Genomic DNA, 13,945 nt, shown 5'->3' on the forward strand with positions numbered 1-13,945 from the left:
AAAGAACTATGGAAGTCGAATCGTTATCACTTATTTTTACCTTCTGTTGAGTTTTGTTTCATCTTTCTGATGGTTCCTTCTGTTAGTTTTAATTTTTACATACAACTTCACTAATGTGAAAATATGTTTAATGGGTATGTAAATGTAAAGCTTATATCAGATTGTGCGCCATCTTGGGGAGGGTGGGGGGGAAGAAGGGGGGAAAAATTTTCAACTCAAAAGCATATGGAAGTGATTGTTAATAAATCAAAATCAAAATTAAATTTAAAAAGTGGAGTGACTTCTAGTTGCCCCTAGGTCTTTAATTCATGCATGGAGAGCTCCAAGTGTTCACAGAGACTTGTAGGGACCTTCTGAGATAAGAAACTTGATTTTCTTCACCTTTTTCTTTTCTTTATTGCCTTTGGGTTAGGGAAGGCCAGTTGGAACACCAAGATGAGCCCTTTATGAGTGCTAGGCAAGTTGTAAAATATTCTTCATTTGCTAAATCTGCATAGCTACATTTGAGGGGTAATTATGTAAGTTTGGGGCAGGATGAGATCTGTGCTACATGAACTTTTCTGAGGTTCTTAGTATAAGGCATGAAAAAAAGCAGTCACAAAGGACAATTCTTCCTGGGACCCCCATGAACTGCTTGGGATTGGGGATGTGGCCAGTGAGGTCAAAGTGTACTCCCATCAATTTGCTAAAGACACTACATTTTTAATGGGATAAAAGATATAATGGGGGGAGGTGGAGCTAAGATGGTAGAGTAGCAGAAAGAAGTGCAGCAAACTCCCCCTCAAAACTCTTTAAAATAGATCTAGAAAATGTGCCAGACTGAATGGAGATGGGTAAAATTTCACACGCACCCTTCTAAAAAAGTGACAGTGAGTCACTTTTTTCCCAGCCCAGGTCAGCACAGGGAGAAGATCTAAGCCCTGCTATGACACCACAACAGGAATAGGTGCCAACTGACAGCTTTGTCACCCCCCTACCCAGTTCCAGGTCACAGATCCAGAGTGGACTCAGGAGGGGGACCTGAACCTAGGGGTGGCATTGCAGAGTGAGGAGCAGCTGTGAACCCCAGATGGTGCACTGAGTGAGAAACAAATTCAGAAGCAAGCAGCAACAGTACTAAGAACCTAGGAAGAGAATGGGGTCTCAACTCCAGCTTGTAGCCCAGTCTGAAGCTTGCAAAGAAATAACCAGGCCAGGAATACTAGACCAAAGGGGAGCCAGCATAGCTCCCCAGCTGGCTAATAATGGAGGAATTAAGCAACAGTCTACTATTGCTCAGCCCCAAACTCTGATAGATGATTAATTGGACCCCTATTTTCTTCCAATCAGTATTAATCAGTTGGATACGATTCCACAGGGGTAGTGCTTGTAAATTCTGTATATTAGGCCCTTGAGCTGTGACATGCAGATTGTATGTTCACTTGCTTAATCACAGGAAGCCAGCTAGAGGACCTCTACCCTTGTTTTTCTTGGTTATGGTAACCACGCCCAGCGTGGGCATGGAAAGTCCTCCAGCTCTTTTTGTTGCCCCTCCATCTTCATCCCTCTGTTGCCCAATGTAGGGAGATAACCATGAGCATTTGGCAGCAAATGGCCTTGGTTGTCAGTCTGCGGTCTGACTTTCTCCCAGCCCATGGATGTGCTCATCAGGACCTCCTGAAAGGTCAAGAGAAGTCTGTCAAGGTCTGCTCATTAGTCTATTTGTCAAACAATGGAATTCTGTATTTTGTGTAGACCCTTCTGGAGGGTCAAGGGCAAGGTCTATCAATCAATGAGATTCTCCATTTTTAGTTCGCTTCATCTGTATCATCATAGTATCAAGTCCTATAAAACTAAGACCCTGGAGGAAGGGGGCATCTCAGGTCATGAGGCAGATCTGAGGCCCACTTCATGGAGGAGACCATGGACCCTTGAATAACGTGCCATGGGCTCAGAGCTCTGCCTCGGTTCTTTTATTGTAGGTTGGACAATTTTGGAATCCCCACAAAACTCAGGTTAAGAACTTGCAGAGTTCAGATCACGTTGGCAGCAATCAGACTTTGCCCTGAATCAGACTGTTTTGAGAGCGCAGAAGGCTTTGCAGATCCCCCAGCCTGAGCTCTTCCTGAGAGACAGAAGCCACAGAACCAGCCCAGACATTCTTTCCAGAAGTGCACAGAGCCTGGCCCTACTATCAAGTCCACAGTCCAGAAGTAGTCCGGAAGAATAAGCAAACAAACAAACAAAAAAGAACTCACAAAAAAGACATGATTTACAAACCCAGAAGAAGAGAAAGAGTCCAAAACATAACAAGCAAAGAAAGTCTCAAAGAAGAACATAGCTTGGTCACAAATTCAACTAGAATTCTTGGAAGAGATGAAACGAGTTTTAAAAAGCTGAAAAATGTGTTTAATAAATGAAATGAGTGCGCTAGAGGGAAAAAATGGAAAAGAAATGAGAGCTATAGGAGAAATAATTGGAAAGGGAATTGACAGTTTAGCCTAAGAGGTATAAAACCTATCCCAAGCAACTAACTCCCTGAAAATTAAAATGGGCCAAATGGAAGCCAATTGTTCCACAAGATGACAAGAAATATTAAAACAAAATTAAAAGACTGAAAAAACTAAATGAAAATGTAAGGTAATCTCATCACAAAAACAACTGACCTGGAAAACAGATCAAGAAGAAAAAATGTAAGTATCATTGGACTATCTGAATGTGATGACTAGACGTATTTAAGAAAATCATAAAAGAAGGTTGCCCACATATCTTAGAACCTTAGAATCTTAGAACCACAAAGCAAAGTAGTTACCTCTAGTTACCACCAGTTACCTCTAGAAAGAAATCCCCAAATGAAAACTCCCAGGAACATTTCTGCTAATATCTAGAGTTTCTGGGTTAAGTAAAAGATACTTCCAAGTAGTCAGAAAGAAAGAATTCAGGTACTAATGAGTCACAGTCAGGATTATACATGATTTACCAGCCTCCACTATGAAGGAGCAGAGAGTTTGGTATACAATATTATAATGTAGGCTTATGGTTAAAAATAACTTAGCCAACAAAATGGAATATAATCCTCTGGGGGAAAATAGGCATTTAATGAAATCAAGGGCCCAAAGAGGGGAAATGAGTTACCCATGGGTAGACACACAATGTAGCAGATGCGGGATTCAAATACAGGGTCTCTGGCTTCTCTTGCCTCTAAATCTAGTACTCTTTACATTCCACTGTAGCCTACATTGCCTACCCACCTTCAGCAGCTGGGTTTGGACAAAAGGTTGGTCCAAATCCCCACAATGTGGGCAGCTGTTTCTTGGCATAATGCAGTATGTGGTAATGACATTCAACTGGGAGAAAAGATATTTGGGTTCTAGGCCCTGGCCTTGCCATTAACTTGCTGTGATATTTTAACAAGTGCCTTCCTCTCCATAACCTTCAGTTTCCCCATCTGTAAAATTACCCCTAAGCCCCCCGTCAGCTCTGACAATTTATGCTCTAAGGTCCTTCCCAGCTCTGACAGTCTGTATTCTAAGGGCTTGCCAGGCTTTGACATTCTCTGTTCTAAGGGCCCTCGCAGTTCTGACATTCCTTGTTCTAAAGGCCCTCCCAACTCTGACATCCTGTATTCTAAGGACTATCCAGGATCTGATATCTTGTGTTCTAAGAGCTCTCCCAGCCCCGACCTTCTGTGTTCCAAGGATCCTCCCAGTTCTGACATTCTGTGTTCTAAGGGCCTTCCAAGCTCTAAAATTCTGTACTCTAAAGGCCCTCTGGTCTTTGGGATCATGTGTTTTTATGGTCTTCTTAGCTCTGACTTTCTGTATTCTAAGTGTCCTGTCAGTACTAACATTTTATGCAATAATTCTATTTCTTGATAATTTAAGTCTAAATTAGTAAATTGCAGTAAGTATGGACTAGATCAGAGGTGTCAAACTTGGAAAACTCCTGAGTGTTACTCAAATCAGAGTAAAACGTAACTGGGAATTGGCAGGCAAAGACGGCGGAGTGATAGAAAACATTTTTGTCTAGCTCACCCAGCATACCTTCTCCACAAATCGTACCAAATTCTGATAATGAAAGCCAAGAAAAAAGTCACAAAGAGTCATTTTCCTAACCCAGGGCAGTTTAGGAAGATAGACAGCAAGGTCTGTGGACTTGAGTGGGAACAGGTCAGGAGCACAATGGGGTAGCAGCAGAACCAGGAACATTCCAGGGCTCAGAGATGGAAAGGGAACCCAGCTAGAATACCAGGGCAGGAGGCCCTTAGAATACAGAATGTCAGAGCTGGGAGGGTCCTTAGAGCATAGATTGTTAGAGTTGAGAGAGGCCTTGGTGAGAATTTTACGGCGGAGAAAACCAGGGCAGAAAGAGATCCCAGGGGACCCTTTAACTAGTGCCGAGAGCAGGAAGACTCCCATCTGGCAGCTCTGTTACCCATTACCCAGTTCCAGGTCACAGATCCAGGGCAGAGAGAAGTGGCCATGACTGAGCAACCAGACCTTAGGTGAGTACCGAGCACAAAGCAAATTCCAGAAACTTAGCTTTGTGATGGTGAGCATAGGAGCAGAGCAGTAATTCGGTTCTCATCTTCAGCCCAGCATGTAAGCTGCCATGGAAAAACCAGACAAAGAGCAAAACTGAGCCAGCAATTCAGAGACCCTGACCCCGTAGAACCTAAAGGTGACTGAGTCCAGCAACAATCTACTGAAACTCAGCTACACACAAGCCAAAAATTCAAAACTGGGTCAGAGTTCAGACCAGGAGGGCAATGAAGAGGCCTCACCCTGGATAAGACCACATTGAGAGCACCGAAAATTTGAAGGTCCCTAGTCTGAGCTGTGCAACCAGCAGAAGGACGTAAAACGACAGGAGTTCAGGCTAGAACCCTCCTAGAGGGTTGGGCACAGAGCCCAACGTTAACACAAAGTTCCAAGTCAAGAAGGAGTCTGGAAGAATGAGCAAGCCAAAAAAGAACCCCACCATAGAGAGCTACGATAATAACAAGGAAGCTGAACAAACAAACACAGAGGTCAGTGATTTGAAAACATATACAAGATCCGAGGAGGGGCAGAGCCAAGATGGCGGAGTGAAAGCAGTGACTTGCTTGAGCTCTCCCCCAAACCCCTCCAAAATACCTATAAAAAATGGCTGTGAACAAATTCTAAAGCAGCAGAACCCACAAAAAGAGTGAAGCAAATTTCCAGCCCCAGGCAGCCTGGATGGTTGATCAGAAAGCTATATTGCGCTGGGCTGGGAGTGGAGCACAGTGCAGTGTGGGCACGCAGGCCACAGCGAGCCTGGAGCAGGCCTCAGAGGACTGAATCCGGGCAGCTGTGGAGGTTTCCGGACTTCTCAATCCATGAATGCCAAAGACAACTTAGAGGGTCAGTAGGAAAAGTCTGTTTCTGTGGTGCTGAGAGAAGAGCATGGGGTCTCAGATCCAGTTCCCTGAGAGCATGGCCCTTGGGGGGGCAGCTGCCTCCTGAGCTTCCGGCCCACAGACTGAGGGGGAATCCAGTGGCTGATCAGAGGGGGATTGCAGGGATCCCTTTGCCAGTGCTGAGGCAGGAATCTCTTGCTTTGCCCCTGTGTGGATCTGGGTCACAGTTCTGGGCAGTGGTCCTGGGGTGAGGAGGAACGCTGGCGTGGTGGAGCTTCTAGTGGCTGTAGAGAGAAAACTCTCCTCACAGTTCCAGGACAGAAAGGAGTGCTTGTGGTCACTAACAGACCAGAGCCCAGGCCAGGAAAAGAGTAAACACCTCGACCCATCATACCACCTTGGAAGAACTGAAAATTTACAGGTCCCTACAAGTATCTCTGAAATCAGCTGTACATCCACATTGGAAGCAGACTCTTACCTTAACAAAGAGTTTAAAACTCAAGTAATTGGCTGGGATCATGAGCAAGCAGCGCAAAAACAGTCAGACTATATTATCTTACTTTGGTGACAAAAAAGATCAAAACATACAACCAGAAGAAGACAACAAAGTCAAAGCTCCCATATCCAAAGCCTCCAAAAAAAATATGAATCAGTTCCAGGCCTTGGAAGAGCTCAAAAGGGATTTTGAGAAGCAAGTAAGAGAAATAGAGGAAAAACTAGGAAGAGAAATGAGAGTGATGCAAGAAAATCATGAAAAACAAGTCAACAGCTTGCTAAAGGAGACCCAAAAAAAATACTGAAGAAAATAACACCTTAAAAAATAGCCTAGAAAAAAAAAATCCTCTGGCTGAAAAAAAAAAATGGCCTAACCCAAATGGCAAAAGAGGTCCAAAAAGCCAATGAGGAGAAGAATGCCCTAAAAAGCAAAATTAGCCAAATGGAAAAGGAAATCCAAAAGATTACTGAAGAAAATACTTCCTTAAAAATTAGAATAGAGCAATTGGAAACTAGTGACTTTATGAGAAATCAAGACACTGTAAAACAAATTCAAAAGAATGAAAAATAGAAGACAATGTGAAATATCTCATTGGAAAAACAACTGACCTGGAAAATAGATCCCGGAGAGAGAATTCTAAAATTATTGGACTATCTGAAAGCCATGATCAAAAAAAGAGCCTAGACTTCATCTTTCAAGAAATTATCAAGGAAAACTGCCCTGATATATTAGAACCAGAGGGCAAAATAGAAATTGAAAGAATCCACCAGTCTCCTCCTGAAAGAGATCCCCAAAGGAAAACTCCTAGGAATATTGTAGCCAAATTCCAGAGTTCCCAGGTCGAGGAGAAAATATCACAAGCTGCCAGAAAGAAACAATTCAAGTATCGTGGAAACACGATCAGGATAACACAAGATTTAGCAGCTTCTACATTAAAGGACCGCAGGGCATGGAATATAATATTCCAGAGGGCAAAGGAGATAGGATTACAACCAAGAATCACCTACCCAGCAAAACTGAGTATAATCCTTCAGGGGAAAAAATGGTCATTCAGTGAAATAGAGGACTTTCAAGCATTCTTGATGAAAAGACTAGAACTGAATAGAAAATTTGACTTTCAAATATAAGACTCCAGTGGAACATGAAGAGGTAAACAGGAAAGAGAAATCATAAGAGACTTCTTAAGGTTGAACTGTGTACATGCCTGCATGGAAAGATGATATTTATAACTCATGAGACCTTTGTCAGTATTAGGGTAGTTGGAGGAAAAAATCATATGTTTATATAGGTATAGATATAGATATAGATAGATAGATAGATAGATAGATAGATAGATAGATAGATAGATAGATAGATAGATAGAGGGCACAGGGTGAGTTGAAGATTAAAGGGTCATATCTGGAGAATATTAAGGATGAGAGAAGATTATACTCAGAGAAGAAGAAAGGGAGAGGTAGAATGGGGTAAATTATCTCACAAAAAAAAAAAACCCAGAGAAAAAAAGGTTCTTACAGTGGAGGGGAAATGGGGGAAGGTGAAAGGGAATGAGTGAATCTTATTCTCATAGGATTTGGCTTAAGGAGGGAATAACATACACATTCAATTGGGTATGGAAATCTGTCTTACCCTACAGGAAAATAGGGGGAGAAGGGGACAAGAGAGCAGGGGGATGATAGAAGGGCAGATTGGGAAAGAGGGTAATCAGAAGCAAATACTTCTGAGGAGGGACAGGGTCAAAAGAAAGAATAGAATAAATGGGAGGGCAGGATAGGATTAAAGGAAATAGAGTTAGTTTTTCACAACATGTCTGCTATGGAAGTGTTTTGCATAACTGCACATGTCTAACCTATATTGAGTTGCTTGCCTTTTCAATGAGGGTGGGCGGGGAGAGAGGAAGGGAGAAAATTTGAAACCTAAAGTTTTAAAAACATACGTTTGAAAAAAAATTTTTCACATGCTACTGGGAAATAAGAAATATAGGAAATGGGGTACAGAAGTCTATCCTGTCCTACAGGAAAATAGAAGGGGAAAGGGATAAGAGAAGGGGAGACACATAGAAGAGAAGACAGCTAGGGGAAGGGGTATGCAGAATGCATGCCATCTTGGGGTGGGGGGGAGGGGTGAGATGGAGTGTAAATTTGGAACTCAAAATCTTGTGGAAGTAAATACTGAAAACTAAAAATAAATAAATTTATATTAAAAAAAAAAAAGAAAACATATACAAGTAAAGCCTGAAAGAAAAATGCAATTTGGATACAGTAACAAGAGTTCTTAGAAGTATTAAATCAAGAACTAAAGAAAAAGATTTTTATTATTAATTTATTTTGATTTATCAACAATCACTTCCATAAGCTTTTGAGTTTTAAATTTTTCTCCCCCTCCCTCCCTTCCTCCTTTCCCAAGAGAGGTCAAAATCTGATATCGGCTCTACATATACATTCCTATTAAACATATAAGAAAAAGATTTTTAAAAGAGTAAAAAAAAGATTTTAAAAACTAAATAATAGCAATAGAGGAAAAATTGGGAGAAAAAATGAAAGTTATCTGTGAAGGTTATGAAAAGAGAATTAGCAGCTAGGTAAAAGAGGTATAAAGCTTTACTAAAGAAAATAATTCCTGAGGCAGCTAGAAGGCAAGGTGGATAGAGCACTGGCCCTGGAGTCAGGAGGACCTGAGTTCAAATCTGGCATCAGACACTTGACACTAGCTGTGTGACCCTGGGCAAGTCACTTAATCCCACTTGCCTCACCAAAAAAAAAAAATTCCTTAAAAATGAGAACTGACTAGATGGAAGCTAATGAGACATCAAGAAATAATAAAAACAAAATCAAGACTGAAAAAGAAGAAAATGTGAAATATCTGATAGGAAAAACAGCTAGTTTGGAAAATAGATTGAAGAGAGAAAAAAATTAATATCTTATTTTTTTCCAATTACATGTAAAAACAATTTTTAACATTCATTTTTTAAAATTTTGAGTACCAAATTCTCTCCTCCCAGCTTCCCCTCCTTCCTCATTGAGAGAGCAAGCAGTTTTATATAGGTTAACTGTGCGGTCATGCAAAACATATTTCCATAATTAGCCATATTTTTTTACTTTTTTTTTTTTGGCGTGAGGCAATGGGGGTTAAATGACTTGCCCAGGGTCACACAGCTAGTTAAGTGTCAAGTATCTGAATCCAGATTTGAACTCAAGTCCTCTTGACTTCAAGGCTAGAGCTTTGTCCACTGCACCATCTAGCTGCCCCCCGTTATTAGCCATGTTGTGAAAGAAAACACAGACCAAAACAAACAAAAAGAAAAAAGAAAGTTAAAAGAAAGTCTGCTTCAATCTGCATTCAAACTCCATCAGTTCTTTCTCTGGAGGTGGATAGCATCTTTCATCGTAAGTCCTTCAGAATTGTCTTGGATCATTGTATTGCTGAGAAGAGCTAAGTCATTCACAATTGACCATCTTAAAATATTGGTGTTAGTGTGTCTACTGTCTCCTGGTCCTGCTCACTTTACTTTGCATCAGATCATGTAGAGTAGTCTTTCCAGATTTTTCTGAAAGCACCCTGCTTGTCATTTCTGATAGAACAATAGTATTCCATCTCAATCATATACCACAGCTTGTTCAGCCATTCTCCAACTGATGGACATCCCCTCAATTTCCAATTCTTAGCCACCACAAAAAAAGTTGCTATATTTTTGTACACGTAGGTCATTTTCCTTTTCCTTTAATCTCTTTGTGATACAGACCTAGTAACAGTATTGCAGGGTCAGAGTATGCATGGTTTTACAATCCTTTAGGCATAGTTCCAAATTGCTCTCCAGAATGGTTGGATCAGTTCACAGCTCCACCAACAGTGCATCAGTGTCCCAATTTTCCCACATCCCCTCCAACATTTGTCATTTTCCTTTTCTGTCATATTAGCCAATCTGATAGGGGCCATCTCCCGTCATTCCGACCTATATCTGGCCACCGGATCCAGATGGCTCTGGAGGAAAAAGTGAGGCTGGTCACTTTTCACAGCTCTGCCTCACTTCAATCCAATTCACTAGCAAGTCATGGCATCATCTTCCTGATGTCACAGTCCTCTTGGAGAACGAAGGACAAATAACAACAAGAACAACAATAAATCTTGTGTGGGAGGGAGCTAAGCTAGCCTAGAATAAGCTATTACCTCCTTCCCAGGCTCAGGCAACACTGTAGGGAAGAGGGCTTTTATCCTCAACTCCCAAAAGAGTTTCACATGCCTGCATCACAAATATCTAATGCAGAGCCCCTCGAAGATCGAACACAAAATATGGTTTGGCACTCAAAGCCTTTTCAGTCTTCTTACATCTCATTCCATTAACACATACTCTTGGATCCAGTGATGCTGGCCTCCTGGCTGTTGCCTGAACATGACCCTCCATCTCTCTGTTCTGGGCATTTTCTCTGTCCCCCATGCCTGGAATGTTTTCTGTCTTCCACTCCTGCTAGGGACCTCCCTAGCTTCCATTAAGTCCCAACTAAAATTCCACCTTCTCCAGCAAGCCCTCCCCAGCGCTCATTAACTTAATGTGTTCCCTCTGTTAATTATTTCCAATTTATCCTATGTGTACCTTGCTTTGTAAGTATTTGTTTGGGTGTTGCCTCTCCTCTTAGATTGTGAGCTCCTTGAGGATGGGGACTGTTTTTTGTCTCTTTCTTGTATCTCCAGCACTCAGCACATTGCCTAGAACATGGCAGGTACTTAATAAACGTTATTGGTTGATCAGATATAATTTGATCTGATTCTAGTTTTAATTCTAGTCTGATACGCCTCTTGGAAATAGGGTTGTGGAAGAGTGAACAACCAGCCAGCTACAGCCCTCCTCTTGCTCTACCCATCCAAAGGTGGAAATTCCAGAATGGGGCTTTCTGTATCTACTGAAGTATGTCTCAGTAATTCTGGACAATCCAAATCCCTACTGTGAAAACTCGGCCAAGGTAGGATTTGAATAAATTTAAATCAATTCAACAAACATTTTTAAAGGTCAAGGCTCTTAGCAAGATACTGGGAAGACCAAAATGAAAACAGCCTCTGCTCTCAGGGGGATATTTTATTGGGAGATAAGCAAAAAAAAAAAGTGCTGACAACTGGGAGAATCAGGAAAAGGCTCTAGTCTACCATGCTGGTGCTCGAGCCATTGCTAGAAGGAAGTGAGCCAGAATTTGAGTATCCTGAAGGACCAATCTATGTCAATGAGTGAAATGTTTCTTTTTTTAAAAAAAATCCATAAGGCAAAGAAAGCAGAGAACACAGGATGAAAGTTCTTATTTTTTTTTAAGGCAATTGGGGTTAAGTGACTTGCCCAGGGTCACACAGCTAGTAAATGTCAAGAGCATCTGAGCCACATTTGAACTCAGGTCCTGCTGATTTCAAGGCTAGTGCCCCATCCATTGAAAGTTCTTATTTCAAAGTAAAAGTATATCTGCTTGTAATTATTTGTATTCAAAGTGCTTTTGCGTATATGGGAGAAATTATGTTAAAATTATAAAAAAATTATTTAAAAGTGATTGCATCAATTAACACAATTGATTAATTAACTTGGTCCTTCTGTGTTCAAAGACAAGCAGGGGAGAGTTTGAACCTTAGCCACAGCTGTCACTCTACTTTACAGTCACCAGGGAGCGCTCATGAGCTTTGGCATGTACGCCTGAACCTGGTTGACCTACCTGCTTCCGGCAGGAGAGGGAGGGCCTAGGGTTCAGAGCTGAAAAGGACCTCCAGAAGTCCTCTATTCCAACTTCCTTTTATTACAGACGGGAAGTCTGAAGCCCAGAGAAATGAAAGAGCTAAGTGAATAGTCTTGTCTGAGCCTCACAAGTGTTCTTTGAGTCAAGGTATCATTAGCCCCATTTTACAGATGAAAACACTGAGGCTCAGAGTGATGATGTGGTTTGTCTAGGGTTGCACAACTAGTAAAGTGGCTGAGGCTAGATTCAAACTTGAGTCTTGCCCGCTCTAAGTCCAGAACTCCATCCTACCCGCTCTTGTAGGAAGCCCCCAAGTCAACAGATTTCTTTGGAGTGGGCCTGCTAGAGCAAGGCTTCCTGAAATGAGATGCTGTATCCAACACCCTTTGCAGACCTGAAATGCTCCCAGTTATGAGGCAGGAAGGTGGCAGAGAGAATATGCTGGTCTTGGAGGCGGGAAAATCTCAGTTCAAACCCTGCCTCAGAGACGTGTTGCTTCCAGCTCATATTGGCTCCCAGAGCTGATCGTTAAATTTTCAGCGTGAGTATTTACACCTCAGAAATCAGCAAATGCTGCAGATCAGGGCTTGATTTACTGCTATGTTGATTGTTTAGATGTAAGAAAGTGAAGGAAAAAATATTAATAGTGAGATTAAACTTAAAAGTGTATTCTGCCTACACATTTACCAGCACATCCCTGCCTCAGCTATTTATGAGCCAAGTGACCCTGGGCAAGTCACTCAACTTTTCAGAGCCTCAGTTTCCCCATTTGGAAAATGGGGATAATAACAGCATCTACCTCTAGGGTCATTGAGGAAATCAGATGAGATAAAGGGCTTTGCAAACCTTAAGGCACTATATAAATGCTGGCTATGATTATTGTTATTTTTTGCTCTTTCATTTTTTTAACTTTCATTTTTTAAATTTTAAGTTCTAAATTCTCTCCCTCTAGGCCCTCCCCCACCCATTGAGAAGACAGGCGAATATGATACCCATTATGCATGTGAAATCATGCAAACATATTTCCATAATTAAACAGGATTATCATTAATATCACTATTTGTGGCAATGAGCCCAGGTTGATCAGATTTCATTTTAAGCCCAAGCCCCAGTGGGAGGTAACCCCAAGCAGCCACCATTGTTCCCATCTTAGAGATGAGAAAACTGAGGCCCAGAGAGGAGTAAAGGAGGGAGAGAAAGAAAACAAGAAGGGACCAAGGAAAGTTAAGAGCTGGAAGGAATCTCAGAGATTATCTCCTCCACCCTCTCATTTTCACGTGGGGAAGCCCCAGCCCAGACACACGAGATCAGTCACAGAAGGTCACACGGCTGCTCAGCGGCAGGGCCACATTCTGACCCCAGTCCTTTGACTTCCAATCCAGTGCTCTTTTTACTGTCAGGCAATAAGCATTTATAAAGCCCCTACTGTATGCCAGGCTCTGTGCTAAGCACTGTGCGGATACAAAGAAAGGCAAGAGACAGTCCCAGCCCTATTGATCCCACTTCTATAGCACTTTAGGGCTTACTAAGTACTTAGCTCAAGAAATCTGTTGGGGTAGACAGTGCAAGTCCATTTTACAGATGAGGAAGCTGAGGCTCAGAGAGGTCATAGCCCACATCCTCACAGCCAGTAAGGTTCAGAACAGGGATTACAACCCCAGGTCTTCTGTGTCTAAGTCCCGTTCAAAGAGGAGAGGTGACGCCTGTAACAGCCAGATCGGGGTGGGGGGTGGGGTGCCAGGGCCAAATGCCACTAACTGCACGTCCTTAAGCAAATTTCACAATGTGACAGCTTCAGAAACAGAAATACACCCCATCAGGGCCACCTTCCAGACACCCTTAATACCCCCAGAAGCAGACATCCCCAAAATACAGAAACCCTTCCCCTACAGACCTCAAAAGTTCCAGTCATACCTTGATAGCATGGTGGTCTACCTGTACATGGTGAATACCAGAAGTTACATGGAGCCCCCATAAATAACATGATGTTATTCCCAGACAGGCCCCTTGGGAATACAAAAGCAAAGTAAATGGAGCTTTGGGCTTGGTGTTAGAAAAGCCTGGCTTCAAATCCACCTTTCTGACAGGTATGAGCTGTGTAAGTCCTAGGCAACTCTCTGACGCTATTTCCTTATCTGTATAATGGGGATAATAACATAATAATCATACCCATAATTCCTACTTCATAAGTTGTTACAGGAATCCAATGAGCAAATGTATGTAGACATTTGTAAGCCTTAGCACGCGTGTAAATGCCAGCTACTGTCATTATTATCCCATGCCTCCCACAAAATGCCCAGAAACACCTTAAAGGCAGCACAGAGATGTCAGTGACAGTGGGACGCCACGCAGAAACACAGAAGCAGCAATAGTAAGGCACAGATA

This window comes from Phascolarctos cinereus, unplaced genomic scaffold, assembly GCF_003287225.1.
Source record: "Phascolarctos cinereus isolate Bilbo 61053 unplaced genomic scaffold, phaCin_HiC Scaffold_4;HRSCAF=312, whole genome shotgun sequence".
NCBI lineage: Eukaryota > Metazoa > Chordata > Mammalia > Diprotodontia > Phascolarctidae > Phascolarctos > Phascolarctos cinereus.